Raw genomic sequence first — 21,366 nt, 5'->3', positions numbered from 1 at the left:
TGTTTATCGTGGTAGCATCTAGGACCTAACCCAGATAGGGCTTCACCAGTGTGCACACCCAGCACTGCAGTATCAGATGGCTCCAGCCCCGGGAAGCCCGGGCAGACAGACGGACACGGCTGCATGAGAGCTTTCCAACTGCCCGAGGTTTTCATTATGTTGGTGTTGTAAAGGGGCTCCCCTGCAGGGAGGGAATTTGTGATGGGAAGAAGAGCCAGCTGCAAGGAACAAAGCAGGGAGAGCAATGGCAGGGGAAGGGGGAGCAGAGCAGCTCAGCCCCCGAGGCGAAGGGTGGGAGGGATTAATGCTGCAAATGCCTGTGCATGGGAGCGAGGATGGTCGGAGGTTCGAGCCAGTGTTGCACAAGAGCAGCTGGTTGAGGCTGTTGTGCCATAGAGGGATGAGAGGCCGAGGGATGCACAGAGGGATGGGAGCTGGAGGAGGAGGAGGAAGGAGAGGGCAGGATGGTCTCTCCTGCAGCCACAGCGCCAGGCTCCGTCCCGCAGCTCTTCAGCCATGGCTTGTGCTTGGGTCTCTCCAAGGAAAACATTGCCTGGGCTGCCCTCCTGCAGCCCTGGGCCCTCTGCAAGCGTGTCCCCACCACATCAGCCTCCCCTCCCGCCTCGTTCCTGGAGAGCTCTCCATTCCCCAGGCCCCTCCTGATCATTGCCCGTCGGTGACATCATTGCCGGTTGCCATGGAAAAGCCAGGTTGTCCAAAACATGACCCCCTGGCCTCATCCCATGTGTGTCAGGAAATGAAGGGTTTATAGCACATCTCTGCAGTGAAGCAGAAACAGCCGAAGCAGGAACCGCAGCCCCGGGGGCAGGAGCACAACCCACCCTCATCAAGGGCTGCCTGGTGTGTGACTCCCTGCTGTAGCCTCTGATGGGTAAATGGGGACCTATTTCTTGGGGTTTCAAAGCTGATTTATGTCTCCTGAGTTATTTCTGGGCTGCTGAGCTTTCTGCTCTGGTTTGAAATGACCCAGAGGAGAGGTAACCTGAAGCAGTTCTGCCTGGGGAGAAAGCAGAAGGTCTTCATGAGGCTCTGAGCGGAGGAAGAAAACAGAAGGTGGTCTGTAGGGGAGACCTTAGAGCAGCTCCCAGTGCCTAAAGGGGCTACAAGAAAGCTGGAGAGGGGCTTTGGACAAGGGCCCGTAGGGACAGGACAAGGGGAATGGCTTTAACCTGCCAGAGGGGAGATTGAGATGAGCTCTGAGGCAGAAGCTCTTCCCTGTGAGGGTGCTGAGGCGCTGGCACAGGGTGCCCAGAGAAGCTGTGGCTGCCCCATCCCTGGCAGTGTTTGTTCAAGGCCAGATTGGATGGGACTCTTGGGGGGCTGTGATGTGCAGGGGGAAGAGCAAAGGCATTTGGGAGGCTTGGCCACAAACATTTTCCTAAAGCCAGAAAAAACTGCCCTAGAATTGATGATTTCCAAAGACCTCGCAGATACTGTGGGGGCTTCGGAAGGGAAACATCAGGTGTTGTCCTGTGGCAGGGATGGGACACCGCTGTTAAAGGCTGCCTTTGTTCAGGCAGGAATTACAACCAGACTCTCTCATCTCTCCCACAGTGTTTGGGAGCGGAGGTGTTTCCCTGAGGGAGGGCTGGAAGCTTTACCCCTGGATTCTCCAAAGCCAGGACAGGGAAAGCACAAGGTGTCCTGCCCTGACCACAAAGCCAGTCTGGATCCGCTCCCTCGGTCCGTAGGAGCATAAAGAGCTCCTGGGAACACCTTTGCCAACCCCAGCTTCAGCTTCCCTTCCAAATCCATGGCAGGGCCAGCCCCACATCCTCACCCGGGCTCAGATATGCATCACCTCATGTGCCACAGCACCTCGCGCTGTGGCATGGTTTGTCTTGCCCCTGCCCTAGCTGCTCTCAGGTTGGCTGGGAAAGGGAAATGCTGCTTCTCTCGCTGTTTCCAGGCAGGGGCTGAGCATCTGCAGCTGCACGAGCTCTAACAGGAGAGTGTGAGACCCAAAGAGCATCCTGCAGTGGCGCTGGGCAGCACATGGTGTGTGTGCTGCATGCACCATTGCATGCTGGTGTTGGTCCTGGCTGATGTGTGCCCATGTACACCCAGCCCGGAGCGTGAGGGATGTAAATAATGATAAGGAAATGACTCTCAAAGAGCAGCGTGTCTGGAATCTGGTTTCCACTCATAGCACAACCTCATCTCCAACCTGGAGGCTTTTCTCAGCTCACTCGCCCCTCTGTCATGTTGCCCCCTTAAACCCAACCCTTGGAAAATTTGGATGCCAGAGAGAGGCTCTTCATCAGGGACTGTAGTGATAGGACAAGGGGTGATGGGTTCAAACTGAAACAGGGGAAGTTCAGGTTAGATATAAGGAAGACATTCTTCCCTGTGAGGGTGCTGAGGTGCTGGCACAGGGTGCCCAGAGAAGCTGTGGCTGCCCCATCCCTGGCAGTGTTCAAGGCCAGGTTGGACACAGGGGCTTGGAGCAACCTGCTCTAGTGGAAGGTGTCCCTGCCCATGACAGGAGGTTTGGAACTAGATGATTTTCAGACCCTTTCCAACCCAAACCATTCCATGATTCTATGAAAACAGCAGCTCTGAGCAGGTTAAACAGCTCATTCATTCAGGGGATGTGCTGGAAAATAAGAAGTCGGAGCCTTTTGGTTTTGCATACCCCATCCGGGGGCACGGTGCTGGTGCTAAGCATGGAAAGTGCCTGCGTGACTTGTTTTGGTCTCACTTTGCTTGGTGATTTGCCAATGCCACAGTCACATTACACCGGTAAACAAGAGCAGGAGCCAGAACAGGGGCACGGTGCTGGCCCGCTGCTGGCTCCCCCCACTGCCAGGGGGTGTTTTGAGGTTAAAAATAGATTCTAGATTTCAGTTAGTGAATGCGGAGGCAGGGAGCAGGGAGCTGTTTATCAGTGCCAGGGTTTCCCCTGTGACACTGAAATGAGTCAGATAAGAGACGCACACAACCATGCACATCCCCTGCTTCACCTATGCTGCTGCTCCACGCACGAGCCATGCCAGGGAACCTTTCCTGTGTGCCACAGGGAGCTGCAGTCCCTATGGATGCTCAGGATGACTCATGTTCCTGCCAGATTTAGATACTTTACAACATCCTCTTCTTAAAAGATTGCTCTAGGGCCTCAAAATTACCCAAACCTCATTTTTCAGAGGGGGTGGCTCAAGCAACACCCAAATAAACCTTAATGTGGAGGAGGCACAGAGCCCATGGGCAGCATCCTGAACACTCCACCTTCATGCTGGCCAGGAAAATGGGCTTAACCTGTGGGTCCTGGTCCTGTGAGTGATTTAAGGGCACTTCTTCATGGCTAACACCATGCGTGCGCGGCAGCGGCTTCCTGTTTGACTCACACCTGACAAGCCAGGGCCTCTCGCGCTTGCGAGTGACTGAATGGGGCTGTTTACAATTAGAGAACATGGGATTCCCAGAAAGAAGCTCAGCCCGGACGTCCTGAAGCGAAATACCCCGGGCGTCACCGGCTAAAAATAACCCGAGCACAACAGTCACCAAACAAACAGCGCGGTAACACCAGCCCTGGCACCGCGCGGTCACGTATCCCATGGCACTGGGGAGCGGCAGGCAGGGGGGCACCAGAGCACCGGGGTTCTGGCATAACATCATAGAATCATGGAATGGTTTGGGTTGGAAGGGGCCTTAAAGCTCATCCAGTTCCAACCCCCTGCCACGGGCAGGGACACCTTCCGCTAGAGCAGGTTGCTCCAAGCCCCTGTGTCCAACCTGGCCTTGAACACTGCCAGGGATGGGGCAGCCACAGCTTCTCTGGGCACCCTGTGCCAGCGCCTCAGCACCCTCACAGGGAAGAGCTTCTTCCTTCTATCCAACCTGAACTTCCCCTGTTTCAGTTTGAACCCATCACCCCTTGTCCTATCGCTCCAGTCCCTGATGAAGTTCCCTCTTCAGCATCCTTGTTGCCCCCTTCAGACACTGGAAGGCTGCTATGAGGTGCTACACAGCCAATATGGTGCTACAAAGGGTGCTGGCTGCCACTTGCAGTGTTTTCTCTTTGTTTCTGTTTTATTTCATGGGAGGGGGAGTAAAACAAGGGTTAAAATAGAAATAAACCAAGTTTCAGCCAGAAATGGCTGGTGGAAATCAGTTTATCCACTGATGGGCTGGGGGAGGCCGTGGAGGATGGGAAGCGAAGCAGGAACAGGCTGTGTGAGGCACTAACAAAGTGGTTGGCAGGAGCAGATTGCACATGAAAAAGAGTCAAGAGGGCTCACTCATCCCTTAGGAAGTATTCCAGGACCTGAGTCAGAGCTTGGGAAGGGGAAGGTGCTGAAGCCCCTGGTCCTCAGAGCAGGGCTCAGGAAGTGGGGCCATGATGGCATTGAGACTAACCTCAGCTTGAGCTGAGCTGCGCATTGCGGCAGCCCCAGCACAAAGCAGGGAGCTGCTGGCTTTGCGTCTCCTCAATGCACCTCAAGCACCAGCTTGAGGAAGAGACAATAAGATGGATCAGAAGAAAAGGGCACAGAAAAGATGATAAAGACTCAGCCCAAGAGCCCTACGGTCCAGTCAACCTCTTTCTAACAGAGATTTCAGAAGACAGGATCTCCCGTTACAAGGCACTTGTGCAACAGGTTGCTACGAGAGGAAGTTTCTCTTTAACCCCAGGCAGTTGGTGGTTGATTTATGTCCTACAGCTTTAGGTTTTATAAGTTGCAGGGGTGTTGCATAAGAAGATAATTTGACCCTGTATTTCTTAAAACCTTTTTCTGTTGGGGAACATCTACCCATTTACGCACCTCTCACATGCCTGATGCCTTGATGGTGTAAAGGGAGGGAAGATGATATGGCTCAGGTTATCATGAGATTCAGTCCCCAAGTTTTCCCAGAGGCAATGTTAGATTTGGATCTTTCAAAGCTTTACCCAGGGACTAGCCACTTCTCGCTATCCCCCCTCCAAAATAACAGAGGTTCTGTTGCTGTGTGTGCCCTCAATTTCTCCTGCTCTCTTCATGTACAGAGTTACAGTTGGTGGCTTTTGCTCTTCAGCAATAAATGCCGCAGTAGGGATGCTCCAGGAGTGGGGATGGTGGACTGCTGTGGACGATTCTTGTACCATGTTACTTAGTTCAAGCCCTGGATTTAATGGCCCTGGGACCACATCCAGACCCATGGTCCTTCCTCGGTAAGAGCTATTGCTTAGTGGGAGTCAATTCATTTCATGGCAGGGGAGACAGACAAGTCTTCTGCTTCATGCAAACTGCACTTGGGCTCTCTCCTGGTTTGCCATTTGCCTTTAACCTAAAATTAAAGTCATTTAGCCTAAAAGCACACATTAGCAATTTGTGAACAGAAGGGCAATTACAGGGAGAAAACTAATTTCCACCAGCGTGGGGGGGCATAGAGACTGCCACATTGGCTGAGCTGCGGTGTCCTTCCCAGCAGAAGAACCAGGCCAGGTTCTCTGCCTCCAGCTATTCTGAACGATGATCATTTGTGAACTTGCCCTCTTGTTCTTGGCCTCCTTCTTAGAGCCACCTGTGTCCAAAGCTTCATTTGCTCAGTGGAGGACCAGACTCCATCTGCTCTCAACCAGTGCAGAACCAGAGCTGCAGCCCATGAGGGATGGCTGCAGAAACAACCAGTAAATACTACGCTGGAGGGACAGGCTGCCGAGCACAGCGAGGATGATATTGGTGCTCTGAGATGCTGGATGGAGGGCTGGGGCAATTCCTGCTTTCTTAGTGCCTCCCCCAGTACCCTTGAACAAGCGCGTTACACTTGAGCATCTTTTCGCCCTTCTTGCAGAAGTGAATCCTTTCTCTAGTCTCTGCCTCAGTTGAGACCATCCCTCTGTTTGCGTGGATGCTGCTGCCATGTGGAAATCTGAGGTTTAGGTTGTAAATTCCTGCAGGGAGGAATATTTTTCCCCTTCCTGGGTGAGCGTGGGTGGCTCCGAAGCTGCTCCCATTTTAGTATCCCCACACCACCCAGACATGAACCCGGGCATCTTGCTGCATCTGCTCCTGGGATCTCCATTGTCTGGGAATCACTGGGTGACCAGTGATGCCAGCGGGAGCATTCATGGAAACAGGCCATTTTCTGCAACAGCTCCAAGTGTTTGCAGGAGGTTGGTGGAGTCCCAAGAGCTTCTGGCAGCTTCATTTTGTTTTGAAACCTGTTGGCCCCCAGCTGGGTGTGAGAGTAAAATGAAAGGATGCGAGATAAACCCACTTGTGTGAGAGCAGCGAGCAGCTGCCCGAGGCAGTGCCGCATCAGAGGTCGTCATTCTGAAACCAAGCATGGAAACTGCAGCAAGAAGAAAGCTGGAGAGCAGGGCTCGGGCTCCTCACCACACACAGTGCAGACCACACTAAAGAGCTGCTCTGCCTTGGGACTCTCACGTGCCTTGGGGCAAAAGAGAGACACGAACCTAAAAGGCAGCAGCAGCTCTGACCGGGCAGATGAGCACTGACAACAAAGGTACCCTCGTCCTCTCCGGGCTATTCTCATCCAACCCATCTTTTGTGTTTAAACGGGTCTTTGGGCTTTCTTCATCCTCTGCTCTTTGCTGAACATCTCTTGTTGTGTTGCTGTGATTGCCACTGTCGCTGCATGGGTGGTTTTAGGCATTCCCTGCTCAGGAGGATGAGGAGATGTGGAGATGGAGGAGAGTGAATCTATCGAGGAGGCTCCAATTGGTTGTCAAAACTTGTGTTTGAATCTTATTTACAGCTGCTGAGGGAGCTGACAGTCTGCTCAAGAGCCTGGGTAGGGTTTATCAGGAAACGCAGTCGGGTTCTGTGTTTGTAGCTCTGACACCTTGTGACCCAGACCCTCCTCTGCCCAGGAGCACGCAGGGAATTAAGGATTTTAGTCCAGCTGACCTGATTTTGTGTGTTATTCCTGACTGCTCCTGCCTGGATAGCCCTTGGTCAGCATCTCCATCTCCTCGGCTGGTACCAGCCTCTTGTATTTTAAGTAGCTGAGAGGTGCTTTAATGGATGAGCTGTAGCAAACAGCTTAATACAGAGGATCTCAGCAGCCAGGAAGGGAATGGCTGGCAGGGTAGGTCGTTCCTGCTCATGTTCAGCACTGGTTCCTCAGCAGTTCCTCAGTGCCAATCTCCTGTTGGGTGGGGAAACCTCCCCTCTTTCAGGTGAGGAAGGCATTACATTAGGTGTAGCATGGTAGAAAGCAGCACTGGCTCCCGTGGGATGCCAGAGCTCTCCAGCTTCCAGGCTGGATGCTCATTTACAGGTTTGCACCTTCAAAGCATAAAGTTCTCATTGCTGCTCCTCAAGACTCTCCTGTGTGGGCTGTGCTGTGGACACTGTTGCTGTATGACCCATAGCACGGACATGAGCTCACCTGAGGCTCCAGCTAGATATGCAGTAGCTGCACCATCTGCTTACGTTACGTGAAGGACTTTTTCTCCAGAGCCCTGGACTGGACCAAGTGACTGGAGCCAGGACATGGGGAGCATCTTCCCACTTTCTTCATCCCAAGACAGGTATTACAGGTCTTGCCACCCCCTTGGCACTTCCATGCTCTCTTTCTGTGAATAGGTTGGGAAATTGCATCAAGATAGAAATGTGCAGGTCATGACACCACTGTTGAGAGGACAGAAGCTGTGATGGAAGCATTTGTTGTGTTTTGCCCTACCTCAGAAGCGCTGAGACCAGTGTAATGCTCCCACCTGGGAATTTCCAATTAAACCCAACTGGTTTTGGTTCTCTGGGCTGTAGAGGAAGCTGAGCACAAGCTCAAGGTGCCCTAAATGGTTCAGAAACCAGGATGCAAACTGCAAAAACTGGTGCTTTAAAAGTATGGGGACCCTTAAAGCTAAGATGTAGGCATCTGAGCTGACTTTGGATGGTTGATTTTGGCAGCACAACTGTGTTTCAAGCACTTCATCTCCTGGCTTTGAGGGGGATAGTGAAAGGAGAGGGAGAGGACACAGCACCAAGGCAAATTGAGCCCAACATGTGACGGGATGCTGTTGAGAAGCGGGGAAGAAAGGGGAGGAACTTCATAGACCTCGTGCAGCAGGAAGGGTTTCAATCCCAGGGTTCCTACAACCACTTCAAGGCCAAGAAAGTACCTTCAGGGCTGTTCTCTACAGCTGGAGACAACATCACCTGATAATGGTCAGCAAGTAGTACAAATGAGAGGCAATCATAGCTGGTAGCAAGGAGCAGGAGATAGACGTGGCAGGCTTGCTCCTTTCACCCACTCTTTCCTCTGGTATTAAAGCTTCATCAGTTACAAGATCTGGTTTGGGGTTGTCTTTGTTCCCTGCCTATGGCACTGAGGCCAAATGCTGCTCTGGAGGAGAGGGAAGGAACTGAGTGAGAGAAGCAGCTAGAGATGCTTGAGAGGCAAGTGCTGAGGATGCTCCAGGGTAACTGAAGGCTTCCAGGAAAGCTGCAGGGGACAAAACGAGCAAAGCATTAAAGATCCTTTTGTATTAGAGGTGATAAGCATTATTTACCAACCTGTACCTGAGTTATCAGGTGCTGGTACAAGCCCTTGGGTGATGGTGCAGTCTTAGGAAGACAGGAGCTTTTGAAGGATACCAGTTTTCAGGTAAGAACCCCAAAAAAGATGCTCTCATGTGTCATTTATAACAGCTTTTATTGTGCTGAGTTTGATGGGCAATTATGATGAATTTGTGAACTCTGCACTTTGTGGCCAGACCATAATGGGGACCAGAGGTGGAAAAAACTTCGAGGTGTCTTGATTTAAGCAGTGAAACTGAGAAAGGACAAGAGAGAACCGTGAGCAGTCTGTGACAGGTCAGGATGAGTTAGAGGATGCGTTACATTAGGGGCACCTAACTTACCATAGGGTGTGTGAGCTCTGCATCAAACCCCTGCAAGATTCCTTCTGGGAGGATAAAAAGGGGAAAAGGTCTCTTTAGTGATAAGCTGATATCCCACGTGTCAGAAAAAGCACTTCTAGGGCTGAGCATGAGCTTAGAGTTGACGCTGGGCAAAGAAAACCCGAAAAGATGCAGCTCTTTTGGTGGCAACTCCAGAACTTTATGCCCAGTCCACGTTCACCTGTTTTTTCTCTGTGTTCTAGGAAAAAGAGATATGATGGGTTTGGATCAGTTGTTCTTGGTGGTTAGGAAAAGCCTCACTGGAAGCCAGGTCACAGGCAGAGCCAAACCCTGTTGCAGTGGCAGAAATGAGCCACATCTTGTCATTAAGAGGTTGGGGGGACCCTTTTTAACCAAACCAGGATGATTCCCAACCGATTGAGTGTGAAGGATGAGTAATCGCAGTCATGCGGGTGGTGAGGCTACAACTGTTCCATGGAAGCCTTAAAACACATCAAGTGTTGTGCTCAAAGCTCACATGAGGACAGCACCCGTGTAATGGGGCGACTGTGCTGAAGGGTTGCTCATGAAACCTCGAACTTGGTGGTTCGTATTGGACATGTTCATATCCATCATGGACAATTGCAGCAGAGAAGGTTGGGAGAGAAAATCCAGGGTGTGTTGGAAATGAGAACGTGCATGGGGTGGATTTTCTGCTCCTTATTTTTGGGATGGCTCTTTAGGAGAGGAAAAGAAACCTTCAGCTCTCAGCAAGAGGAGGTGGAGAGGAAATGGACCCTGAGCCAAAGCTGAAGAGAGTTCTTTGCCTCGCTGAATTAATCTTGGATCAGGCACTCCATGTTCTCTGCCCTGGGCCGTGAGCTCTGCCTGTTTCCCAGCAAGCTGCAAGAACATCTGTACGTGTCTGTGTCCACTTGGTGGCACTGCGAATGCTTCAGGTCCTGCAGGTGAGGCATCCATCACCGTCTGAAAGATGCTTTCAGATCCTCAGAGCAGGTTATGCTACAGAGAGCGACTTGGTGTCAGTCATAGCGGTGATGCTTTGGGTGCCGGCCTCTTCACCATGGAAGGAGGAGCAATGAGCATGGATTGAAATGAGAGGTTCTGGCTGGATATGAGGAGGAACTTCTTCCTTATAAGGACAAACAAGCACCGGAATAGGTTGTGCAGGCTCCATCCTTGAGCCTTTCAAGACCAAAGCCCCAGGCAACCTACTCTGATCCCATCCCATGTTTCAAGCAACAGGTTGGAGTTGAGACCTCCAGAAGCCCCTTCTCACTTAAATTATCCTGGGATCCTCCTCCCAGCCACCTCCTTGACCATCAGGTGTCCAGCTCCTGGCTTTCCCAGTGTGTGTCTCTCTCAGCAAGCTCTGAGCATGACACAATCCGTTCCACGTCGCCCATTCGCGCTGCTGACGTGTTGGCCGGGAAATCGGCACCAAGGCGCTGAGCGTTGCCTCCAGCCCCTGCAGGCAGGCTGGGAGCTGAGCTCATCGCTTGCTGGGTGGAAAGATTTACTAGCACGTTGTTCTTTATGTGCTTTCTGAGCCTTTTTGGAAGGCAGGAACCCACCTTCCCCTCCAGCCCTGCCTCGTCTGGTGGCGCAGCTGCTTTGCTAAGTCTGGAGACTTGAGGATTCAGGTAGACCCTGCCCAGGAATGGGACAGTGTGGTTGCTGTCATGAAGCTTTAAAACACATGGGTCCTCCCTCTTTAGCCCAATCCAGCCTCATCGTGTTCCTGTGCTTGGACTGGAGTGCTTGCATGAGCTCTGCATCCTTATTCATAGCAAGCAAGTTTTGATTGAAGCTGTTGAATTGTTCCTTGCCATTTGGATCTTGCTCTGCTGGATGAGAAAGATCCTTCTGCATTGAGAAATATTGCCCCTTGCAAATACCTCTGATCACAGCGCATTCATCCCATAACCTTCCCCTGGCTGCACACAACGTTCTTCAGCCTCTTGTTGCAGTGCAAGACACTCTGAATCTTCACTGATGTGCTGTTGATGTTTTACCACCCTTCTTCAAGGGCAGATGCCAGAGCTGGGGCCCATCCTTGTGCCTTCAGAGGGGTGTTAGACTTTGGAGGAGCCAAGCGCATAGATTTGACAGTGGGACTTTCCTGAAGGCATGAATTCATCTCCCCTAACTTTGGATGCCTTCACCTGAGCATCGCTTTAAAGTCAATGGTAGGGGGGAACAGTTTTTTCTGGGACATGAGTCATCTGGGCTATTTTGGAGCTGCTCTGCCTATGGACTTCACACGTGGGTTGTCACTTGCGTGACTGATCTGGTGCCCACGGAAAGTCACCCTCTGAGGTCTGTTTGGTTGTTTTCTATCAGCCACCCTATGGCAAGCTGCTACCTCCAGATCAATGTTTCCAGCTTGATAAGAAAATCTCAACTGCCTGGGTCAGGTTAAGAAACTGCTGCTTCTCTTCTAGCAGTTGCTGCCAAGTTTGACTTACTTAAACTCGGGTGCTTCCTGTGCTGAGACTGGCTCTGAAGAGCTTTAAGATGAGATGCAACCATCTCTTGGTTGTGACCTGATGTGCTTTGTATACCTAAAAGGTTTGGAGAGAAGCCACCGCAGAGCCCCACGAGGCACCCAAACCCCTGTTTGCTGGGGAACCCTCTGGCCCCAGTTGGGGACTGAGCATGGACTGGTGGCCAAGGAGACTGGGGGGTTCCAGCCGCTAATGCCAATGTGCCCAGCAGCTCAGAGCAGTGCCCAGAAGCTTTTGTTCATTCTCCTGGTGTTTAGGAAAACACAGTTTTGTCGGCTATTATTCCTTTATCTGGATACAAACCCTCTGGGCATTTTAAAGGGAAATAAACAGTTTCCAGGCACTCAGGGGGTGACATTTGCAAACTGCCATAAACCTCTACAGCCCTTTTGTGTGAAACTGTTTGACCCGAGCTCCTCTAATGAAAAAGGCAAGGAGAAGCTGCAGCAGTTGTAGACATGTGATGGAGCTTTCATGTGTTTGCCGTATCAGAGCTGCTTTAAAGCTGTATTTTAAAGGCTGAAATCTATAGAAACTCCTGTATAAGTTGAGCTGGGAACATAGAATCATAGAATAGTTAGGGTTGGAAAGGACCTTAAGATCATCCAGTTCCAATGCCCTGCCATGGGCAGGGACATCTTCCACTAGAGCGGGTTGCTTTAAGCCCTGTCCAACCTGGCCTTGAACACTGCCAGGGATGGAGCATTTACCTCTTCTCTGGGCACCCTGTGCCAGCACCTCAGCACCCTCACAGGGAAGAACTTCTGCCTTAGATCCAACCTGAACTTCCCCTGTTTCAGTTTGAACCCATCACCCCTTGTCCTATCATTCCAGTCCCTGATGAAGGTCCCTCTCCAGCATCGCTGTAGCCTCCTTCAGACCCTGGAAGCTGCTCTGAGTTCTCCACGCAGCTTCTCTTCTCCAGGCTGAACAGCCCCAATGTTCTCAGCCTGTGAGGAACCCATCAGGTTCTCTCAGAGTCTCCAGATCCCACTGGAAAGGCTTGAAACTGGAGGCGATGCTGAAGCCACCGGGACAGTGCGTTTGCTCCCGGAGTCGGGAGGGGGCGCGGGGCCGCGTTGGCTGCAGGAGCACGTAGTGAAGTCGAAGGCTGTTTCGAAAGCTGAACTCAGCGGCGCTGCTCCAGCCCCTTCCCCAGCCCATTGTTGTGGTTTTACAATCACATTTTCCTGTTTTTCAAACCCATGTTTTTCTCTCCCCTGGGGCCGTCCGAAAGCCTCACGAGCGCGGCAGAGGAAAGCGGCTGCAGACCTGGAGCAAGCCCCAGCCCTCCGGTTGCTTTGCGCAATGCAGAGGGGGAACCAGGCAGAAGTGTGATTGATTTTCATAAGAAGGACATGGAGCTGTTGGAGCGAGTCCAGAGGAGGCCATGAGGACGAGCAGGGGCTGGAGCAGCTCCGATATGGAGCCAGGCTGAGACCATTGGGGCTGTTCAGCCTCAAGAAGAGAAGCTGCGTGGAGATCTCAGAGCAGCTTCCAGTGTCTGAAGGGGGCCACAAGGATGCTGCAGAGGGACCTTCATCAGGGACTGTAGCGATAGGACAAGGGGTGATGGGTTCAAACTGAAACAGGGGAAGTTCAGGTTGGATGTAAGGGAGAAGTTCTTCCCTGTGAGGGTGCTGAGGCGCTGGCACAGGGTGCCCAGAGAAGCTGTGGCTGCCCCATGCCTGGCAGCGTTCAAGGCCAGGTTGGACAGGGCTTAGAGCAACCTGGTCTGTTGGAAGATGTTCCTGCCCATGGCAGGGCATTGGAACTGGATGATCTTAAGGTCCCTTCTACCCCAAACCATTCTATGATTCTATAAATGCTGTTGTTTTTTTCAAGCCGACGGTTCCTCTTTCCCGCACTGCGGTTTCATGCTCGGCAGCAGGAGGGTGAAGGTATTTTTATAGGTCTTATTCAAGAAGGGCCTATTTAAAACAAATTCTCAGGCTGCCAAGTTCATTGTTCAGTTAAGAACACAGGCAGAGGATGGGGCTTGTGGGGAAATGGGTTGGCTGGTGGCAGCCCCTTGAGGGCTTTTGCTGTGATGTGCTGTGAGGTCCCTGAGGCTCCTTGAAGCCCAAGTCCCAGCTGAATCCATGGGGTGGATCCGCTACGGTACAAGAGAAGGGCTTGTACCTTAGTGCAAGGTGAAGGAGAAACCCAGGTTTATTATAGAAGTTCCTGTATGCAGAGTGTCTGCACGCTCCCAGTGTTTGCATTTAAATATGAAGAGTTTTACATGTACTGAATGAAAGTCAAGAAGTTTAAATGCTGAGCTTATCCAGTGGGATGCAACCGGGTGCAGCCAAAGCTGCACCAGGAGTGGGTTAACACTTGCCCAGCATGGCCAGGACCTGCTCTAGCCCCTCTTCCTTCACTTGTACAGCTGAGACCCTGAGAGAGGAAACACAAGCACTTTAGTGACCAGGATACATCCCAAAGACCCAATTGATCCCACTGCCCTGTGCCTGGTTTCCCAAAGCATTGCTCGGTGCCTCCTTCCCAACCCAGCTGAGTGTTGCCCAACGCAGGGTGGGAATTGCTGCTCCCATATCGTACATCAGCAAGTAAAACAAGGCATCAAGGACTCTTGTACCCGAGTCAACAGCTCGCCCACCTGCTTGTTGGGCTGGCCTCAAACCATCCAAAGCATCCTGAATTCTATCCCAGCAGAGAAGAAATAGGGGGGGAAAAAGAGGAAGTTTGTGGTGGAAAGGTAGGGTTGGGAGGAATGTTTTAGTCCCTGCTTTGATCCCTGATTGTGCACCAAGCAGGCTCCCTGCTGTGTCTGGTTTGCAGAGGGATGCCAATCAGCACCATGCAGGGCTCTCCAGCAGCAGCAGCACGGGGCTGGAGTTGAGATCAGCAGGAGGGTGGTTTTAGATGGGATCTGAGGAGATGGAGCAGGTTTCTCTTCCTGGCACTTCTCCAAACCTGCCAGTGCTGGGGTGTGCTGCTGTGGGTGCTGTGTTCCCTGTGACAGCTTCATCTCCCACAGTGGGGTAGTAACATCCCTGCCTTGGTGTGTAGGTGGAAGATAAGAGCATGCTTGGAGCAGATGCTCTGTGCTGGAACATTAGCAGGAGGTTTGCAGCTACTGAGTGAGAGCAAACTGATTTTCAGCATCTTCTATTGAGGCTAAAGCATCCTACTGCAACCCAGGGAGGCCAAAATACACCTGGGACAAGCGCAGCCCCATTTCCCCTGGAAAGCAGGAGAAACCTTCACTCTTTTACCTATTTTGTGAGGCCCATAAGTGAATGGACCAGCCCTGATGAGAGCAGAGCTTTGTGGTTGCAGGACAGGCAGGTAGAGGAGCTGTGTGTTGAGTGTGTGGATGGAGGCAGGACACAATCAGCACAAAGCCAGGGCAGAGGGTGCTGGGCTGTCCATGAGGCTGTGGGTCCATCTACAGCTCTGTGCACTCCCCTTTTATGCTCACACAGCCCCTGTTTTACTCTCTACGGAGCCATAGGGATGCAATCAGTCCCAATGAGGGAATGCTGGCTGCTGTTCCCTAATTTTCCCGTGTTCTTCCCTGTGATCAGCGGGATCCCCACGCTTGAACAGTCCTCACAGTGCCAGGCGTTCTCCTGGTCACCACTGTGGAGATTCCAGGCAGCTTTGTGTTGCCAGGGCTCAGGACAGCTCCATCATGCCAGGAGAAAGCTGGCTGGTGCCCAGATTCCCAGCGTGGCTCTATAAAGCAGGGCGGGCCGGGAGCAGAGCACGTCAGAGACGCTTCCTCCGGGAGCATCGCTCGTGGCTGATCGAAACCGTGTCACTCCTCACCTGCCACCTCCTACGGGGCCTCTTCCTCATCCCAACGTTCCCACTTGCAGCAGGCGTGGGAAGGGGAACGCAGCGGTCCTGAGCTCAGGGAGGCAGGAGGTGCTGGCTGGGGGTCTCTGAGGTGGTCCTGGATGGGGGGCAGAGGTTGGGGGTCTCTGAGGTGGCCCTGGGTGGGGGACAGAGGCTGGGAGAGCTGCTGAGAACAGGGCTCCCGATGCCTCCCCGTGCACAGGTCTTCCTGGGGCATACACCCAGCCTTGTGGCTCCTGCCATTTGGGAGACCAGGAGCGCACCCCAAGTCCTGGAGACATTCCCAGCCTTATCCTTATGTTTTCCAGCTCTCTGTCTTGATTTGGGAGCATAATGAGATGGGTGGGAGCTAGAAAAGCATGCCTGGCTGTTCATCAAACAGGGAACCATTGTCCACCCTTCTTCCCCATTCCAGGCAGACCAAGATCTTCTCCTGGTTCTCCTCCACCTTGAACATCGGGGTGAGCCCACATAGGGCTGCTGCAGGATGACTCCCCTTGCACCATGAGTGGCTGCTGTGGAGCTTGGTTGAGCCTGAGCAGCTTTGAGTGTCTTTGTCTCCTTCACGAGCACTCAGAGGGTTGCACAACGGGTGGGGGTGAAGCACATTCATCTCCATCGGTCAAAATAGAACGTTTCTTTCACAACCGGCAGTGGGTTCTGCACAAGTCCCCCCATCCGGGCACAGCAGAGCCCCAGCCCTGCTGGCACTGGCCTGGGTGGGAGGAGAGACTCCAGAAAGGGAAGCTGTGCCTAAAAATACTGCCTGGCCTTCTAAAATAGTCTTGGTTGGATGATCTCGATTAACCCAAGGCTGCGGCTGGTTCAATTCCCCAGTAACTTCAGGCTGAGTTTGGGCCACCTGCATGGAGGAAGGTCTCAATGGGATCTTTTTGCTCTTGAAGGTGGGTTTTGCTTTTTGTGTGCAGGTAATTGGGGTTGTAAGAGAAGGAGTGTCCCATCCCTGGCATTGTTCAAGGCCAGGTTGGACAGGGCTTGGAGCAACCTGCTCTAGTGGAAGGTGTCCCTGCCAGTGGAACTGGATGAGCTTTAAGGTACCTTCCAACCCAAACCAGGGCAGCCTGTGCCAGTGCTTCACCACTCAGTCAGGATCAATGAGGTTTTGAGAGTTTGGAAGTGAAAGGGAAGGAAAGTTTGAGCCAGAAGAAAACTGGCATAAAGGGAAAGAGAAAGCCCCAAAGGTGAGATGCACCGTGAGCGGCTGCAGTTTGACCCCCCAAATAACCACTTGGTAACTGGGGCTTACAAGTGCATGCCAGCCCGTGTGCACATGTGTGTGCTTGACATGTAACTTCCCATGTTCTGTCCTGGTGTAGTAAGAACAAGCCAAATAGCTCAGCAAAACCACAGCCCACCTGTGTTTCAGTGTTCAGCTCACTGCGTATGCATGGATGGAGCTCCTCCAGGCCTCCTCACTCTTGGGATGAGGTTTTGCATCTGAAGTGGTTTCTTCTTTGGAAAAGAGAAGTGTCATTCAGTGGGCAGAGAATCCCCTGTGCTTTGGATTTCCTGGAAAAGCAGCTCTTCTCTTGTAGAGGATCTGAGGGCAAAGAGCTGCTGCCATAGGCTGGGCACTCTGTGGTTAGTAAGGAAACCTTGGGTGATAACACTGTGCTTTTGAATGGGATTTGAAGCTGCTGAGCACGACTTCCTTGGGGCTGAATTTGGCTCATTCTCTTCCTTTGAGGTGTTAGATTCCCTATGGGGATGCTTCTGTCTGGGCATGCTCCCATTGTCCTGCCCTCATCTCATCCCCTCCTCACCCCACTGTGTCTGGCTGCATCCCAGCCCTGATACCCCCGAGAGGGCCCATGGCTGAGCTCCTGCAGCAGGGTGATGGGAAAGCCTCGGGAGTGGAGTGAGCTGCTGGGAAACACGCAGGAGAAAGGTGTGTCCTAAGCCTGCAATTTCATACAATTGAGGAGTTTCACTCGGGGCTACGCGGAAGTGTCTGCAATTAGGTGTGCAAAGCTCTCCTCGGGTTAGGGCCTCCTGCCAGCGGGTTTGCTGCCCTTTTCTCAGCAGTTCTGTGGCTTGGATGTTCACCCAGAACGGAGGGGACTCACATTTGGCTTCTAGTGACAAGGATTTGAACCATGTTCCCGCTTGCCCTGGGTCTTTCTAAGCACACAGCTGAGGAACAAGCAGCTCACAGTCCCTCCTGTTGAAGCAGCTCTGCTCTGTGTAATAACATATTTATTGGGTATGAGGCTATGTGGCTCCCTTCTCCTGGAGATGAGGGTGCTCCTGGGTGCTCCCATGGGTGAGCAACCTGAGTTTGGGTCTCATTCTAATGAACTGGAGCCTCCAGAGCTCCTTTCCCACCAGCACCAAGAGACAGCCGCCTGTCCCAGAGTGGCTGGTGTTTTAAAGGGAAACATCACCCAGTCCCAATGGGATGCAGAGATGGGGGATACCGGCACCCGGCTGGAGTGCCAGAAACTCAGGATGCTGCTTGCTGGATGTCTGAAAGGCAACCTAAATATTCACGTGGGTTTTAGAGCACCTGAATAGGAATGTTTGGAACAACTTCAATTAAAGGGCTGCGCTGCTGCTTAAATTTAAAGCAGACTGTGATCCACATAATATTCTGGATTAATAGTATTTAATTTTCAAAGAGAATACACTTAAGTCTAATATAAATAGCAGTGGAAAAGGCTGGTGAGCTTTGTGGCTCCTTCCTGCTTGCACATCCCATATCTTTCTGGAGCCACCCTTCTTATTACCAGCCGGATGCATCAAATCCAAACGATGTGGCCACTTGAAAGGACTTGTCGTTGCTGAGTGAGTCCCAAGGAAACGGGCAGGAAACGGCACCAATCTGCCAAAGAGAGCCCCGTGTTTCCAGCTTTGAGTCCTCTGCGCTGCCACAGCGCTTCAACTGCAGCCTTTGGGTTTCAGCTTTTGGAAGTAAATCAGTGGTGGAAGAACGTGTTCCAAAACTTAATGAAGTGAATAAATCTGGGCTCAGGGTCCGGCCTCAAGAGATTTTAAATGGGCAGTTCCTAGTTTTTCCTCTTGAAACGTGTTTGTGGATTGTGCTGGATTCTCTCTAGCAAAGAGCAGCCTGAGCTGGCAGGTTTAGGAAGCGAGATAAAAAGCTGCAGGAGCAGCAGCGTTTCTTACTGAAGAGCTCTTGCAGCAAGAGGAGAGTTTCTTAAGTTCCTGCATGTAACCAGCCTGAACCTTATATTTACTGTATCTGGGATTTATCAGCTGTAGCAAAGCTTCTCTGGGGCTCACTGATCTCAGCGGGATCGGCTTGTTAGGGCAGAACACAGAGGAGCTGTTGAACTCACGAGGTTGAATTCAAGTGCTTTACTGTGGGATTTTCTGTGATGTTAAAAAAGAATAGTTAGATAGAACTGAAACAGTCTCTACTTGAAGCAAACATGTAACCCAAGGATGGCACCAGGTGCCTAAGCAAGACACGGCTCAGATAGAGCAACCCTTCAAAGGCAGCAGCCCCAGCAGTTAAACCTGTGAATGCTTTTAGGCGTTTTGGTGGTGGGGTTTACATCCCACGGAGCCATCGCCAGGGTTCTGCCCTGCTGTTCCTTGTGGTACGGATGATGCTTTCCTGTTTGCCCTGCAGCAGCTTGCTGTACTGCCTGCCCCATGCATGTGTGTGCATGGAGCATCGGGAAGGCCGTGGGTGCATGGATGGTTGTGGAACACATAAGGAGCATCCCAGTGCCACGATGAGCAGCAGTGCCAGAATCTGGCGCTATGCCTGGAACATGGGGACCCCAGTGCACAGGAGATGCTTTTCCAGCCCGTGTGTGCAGCGGGATGAGCTTAGGGGCTCTGCACGCCCATGGCAGGCTGCAGAGGACAGCTCGGGGAGCCCCGGTTTCGCTCAAGTGGGTGAACTGTGGTTCTGCCCAGAAGTGCAGGATCCCGGGTGCAGGATCCCAAGGCTGGTCCCGGGTGTGCAGGATCCCGGGTGCAGGATCCCGGGATGGTTCCAAGTGCCGAGCCCAGGCTGGTCCCGGTGCCCGCCCCCCGCTGACCCACGCGTGCACCCCGGTTCTCAGCTCCACGGCCCCGCTCCGCTCCCCTCACCCCGGTTCGGCCCCGGGGGCGCTGCCGGCGGCGGGCGCGGTTCGGCCCAGCCCGGCCCAGCCCGGGGGGCGGCGGCGGCGCCATTGGCCGCTCCGCGGGGCGGTGCCGCCCGCAGACACCGCGCCGGGGGCCGGGCCGGGCCGGGCCGCTCCTCCCCGCCCGGTTCCGGTGCGGCGGCGGCGGCGCAGGTGGAGCCGATCCGCCAGCGGAGCCCCGCGCCCGCCGCCCTGCGCGGCCCGGCCGGGGGCGCCCCCGCCGCTCCGCCACCGCCGCCTGAGCCCGCGGACGCACCGGCCTCGCCTTTGTCCCCACCGCCGGCCGCGGCCCGGCCCGGCCCGAGGTAGGCACCGGCGCAGCGGGGACGCTTCCACCGCGGCGGGGGGCGGGCGCGGGTCCGACACCCCCGGGGCGGGGGTTCGAGGCCTCCCCAGGGCCGAGACCCCGGCCCGGTGCAGGAGAGGCCTCCCCTGGGCCGGGCCTGGCGCCGTTTCCCGCACACACCCCGGGGGCAGCCCCGGCCAGGCCCCTGCAGGGCTCCTCTCGCCCCCCGCCCCATCGGGGCCCCCTGGGGCTGGAAGGCTCCCGGGAAGGGGTGCCCTGGAGCCGGGTCTTGCGTTCATCCGGATCCATGAGCCCCTTCTGCAGCCTGGCCTGGGTCAGGGGGTCTCACACCTGGGGTGGGTTGGACCCTGCCTTGGGGTCCACAGCCTCCAGCCAGGGCTGGTGGGGGTGCAGCACCCCTATTGATGTTGAGATGCTGGCAGTGCTGTCACCCCAGTACTGGGGTACACAGCACGCCGATGGTCCTGGCCGCAGCAGGGAGCCTGGTCTGGGTCAGGGGATCTTATACCTGGGGTGTTGGACCCTGCCTTGGGGTCTGCAGCCTCCGGCCAGGGCTGGTGGTGGTGGTGGTGAAGCACCCCATACCAATGTTGAGGTGCTGGCAGTGCTGTCACCCCAGTACGTAGAATGCCACAATGTGTGTCCTGGCCACAGCAAAGAGCCTGGGCTGGTGCTGGGGAAGCATTGGGTGAGGGTGGCTTCCAGAGCAGCGGATCCACCCCGGGAGGAGATGGTGTCCCATGTCAATGTGTGGCTGTGGGTGTAAGCCTGGACAAGCTGCCAGAGCTGAGGGAGAGATTCAGGCTCATGAGTCGCCGACTCATCAGGCTGAATGATGTCTGCAGACCTGTGGCCACCTTTGAGAGTGTGTGTTTAGATACTGTAAACCTGAGTCTGTTGTTTGCTGGAATGTTTTTGTCACCTTTCCCGGCTGAAGGTGTTGCAGGGAGCGAGGCTTTAGGGGCAGAGGAGCGACAGCACCAACAGCTCTGCTGGGTTACGTCCTCCTTGGCTGCATTTACTAAAATCTCTCTTTCTCTCCGAATACCTTGTTGAGAAAGGATGTGAGGAGCTGCACTGGGGAAAGAGCTGTCAATACCCCGAGTAGCCCAGATCTGTCTGGAGACCGAACATTCAAGCCAACGCAGCCCACAGATCTGTGAGTCGTCCAAGATTTGCCCTTTGCTGGCAGTCCCAGGGCTCCCAGAAAGCAGATCTTCCCACACCTTTTTCCATGGTAAAGGTATTATCCGGGGTTTGGACATGTCAGGAGGCTCTGCTGAGTAATGGGACGTTGAGAGGCTCCTGCAGAGGCGGTGTTGAGATGTGCTGGACTTGGCTCAGTGGCGGGTGTGCAGGAGAGACGAGGTGTCACTTGTCGTGGGAGAGGAAGGGAAGGGAACGCCTGAGGATTTGGACTGGTTTTGCACAACTGGATGCTCTGTGTGTGGCTCCTGCCCTGGGTTTGTTCTGGCAGCACACGATGGGACAATGGGGAGGGTGGGCCCCACGCTCTGAGGGTCTGGATGTGATACCTCTGACCAGATGTTTGCAGGGGATTTCAGCCTGGAAATCACAGCCTTTCTCAGGAGATCTCTGGTGCTTCCTGGTTTGCAGCGAGGATCGGAGGATTTCAGCACTTCCTACTCAGCTGCCTGATGTGAGCAGGAAGTGGGAGCATGAAAATGGCAGCAGAAGCTCTTGCAGCGAGGCTGGAACCTCAGCAGGCATAAGAGCGTGGGATGGCAATGAGGTTAGACCTGTCCTGAACGG

General features: G+C 53.6%; 1 protein-coding gene across 2 annotated transcripts in view; it reads left to right on the top strand.

Annotated features, from left to right (window-relative positions):
* HDAC7 (histone deacetylase 7) overlaps positions 1 to 21,366 on the top strand; it is an 80,601-nt gene that overhangs the window by 7,326 nt on the left and 51,909 nt on the right. The window contains exon 1 of one of the 2 annotated variants that reach the window (XM_030510481.1): positions 19,407 to 19,591. The exons of the other annotated variant lie outside the window; for it this stretch is intronic. The gene's annotated coding sequence lies outside the window, so the exon portion shown is untranslated. Of the gene's footprint in view, positions 1 to 19,406; positions 19,592 to 21,366 lie in introns of those variants that run through there. 2 annotated transcript variants of the gene reach the window in all.

The sequence above is a fragment of the Strigops habroptila genome, chromosome 23 (genome assembly GCF_004027225.2).
Source record: "Strigops habroptila isolate Jane chromosome 23, bStrHab1.2.pri, whole genome shotgun sequence".
Lineage (NCBI taxonomy): Eukaryota > Metazoa > Chordata > Aves > Psittaciformes > Psittacidae > Strigops > Strigops habroptila.
This window is presented reverse-complemented; position numbering and strand designations above follow the sequence as displayed.